Source organism: Cryptotermes secundus, unplaced genomic scaffold (assembly GCF_002891405.2).
Source record: "Cryptotermes secundus unplaced genomic scaffold, Csec_1.0 scaffold682, whole genome shotgun sequence".
NCBI lineage: Eukaryota > Metazoa > Arthropoda > Insecta > Blattodea > Kalotermitidae > Cryptotermes > Cryptotermes secundus.
Genome location: NW_019730110.1, coordinates 1664963 through 1665725, shown reverse-complemented (window position 1 = coordinate 1665725; position 763 = coordinate 1664963).

Below are 763 nucleotides of genomic sequence, written 5' to 3'. Positions count from 1 at the left end.
TGAGAACCGTACGGAAAACACAAATAATATAGAGATTCAGTCTGTACCTCCCAGTAAACACATCACGTCTCCGCTACAAAGACCAACCGGTTAATGCTGTTTAGGGAAACAGTCGCTGTTTATTGTGAGAACCATTTTCTTTAATTCGCTTAGTGGAAGGGTGGAATCCAACTGGGTCCACTCGGCACGGCGGCCACTGATTGGCCTATTGTAGCCTGTCCCGGGCGATTATGATAATGGAGAATTTGGTAGAATGGAGACTGGCAGGGGAAACCGAAGTACTCAGAGAAAACCCGCCCCAGCGCTACATTGTCCACCACAAATCCTACTTGACCAGACCTGGGATCGAGCCCTGGCCGCCACGATGGGAAGCCAGCGACTAACCTCTTGAGCTATGGCGTGGCCCATTGTGAGAACCATACGGTATACACAAATAATATAGAGATTCAGTCCGTACCTCACAGGAAACACATTACGTCTCCGATACAAAGCCCAACGGGTTAATGCTATTTAGGGAAACAGTCGCTGCTTATTGTGAGAACCATATGGAACACATAAATACACTGTGTGGACAGAATGCAGAGATCAGCCCTCACCTCACAGGAAACACATTAAGTCTCCGCTACAAAGCCCAACCGGTTAATGCTGTTTAGGGAAACGGTCGCTGTTTATTGTGAGAACCTTACGGAACACACAAATAATATAGAGATTCAGTCCGTACCTCACAGGAAACACATTAAGTCTCCGCTACAAAGCCCAACCG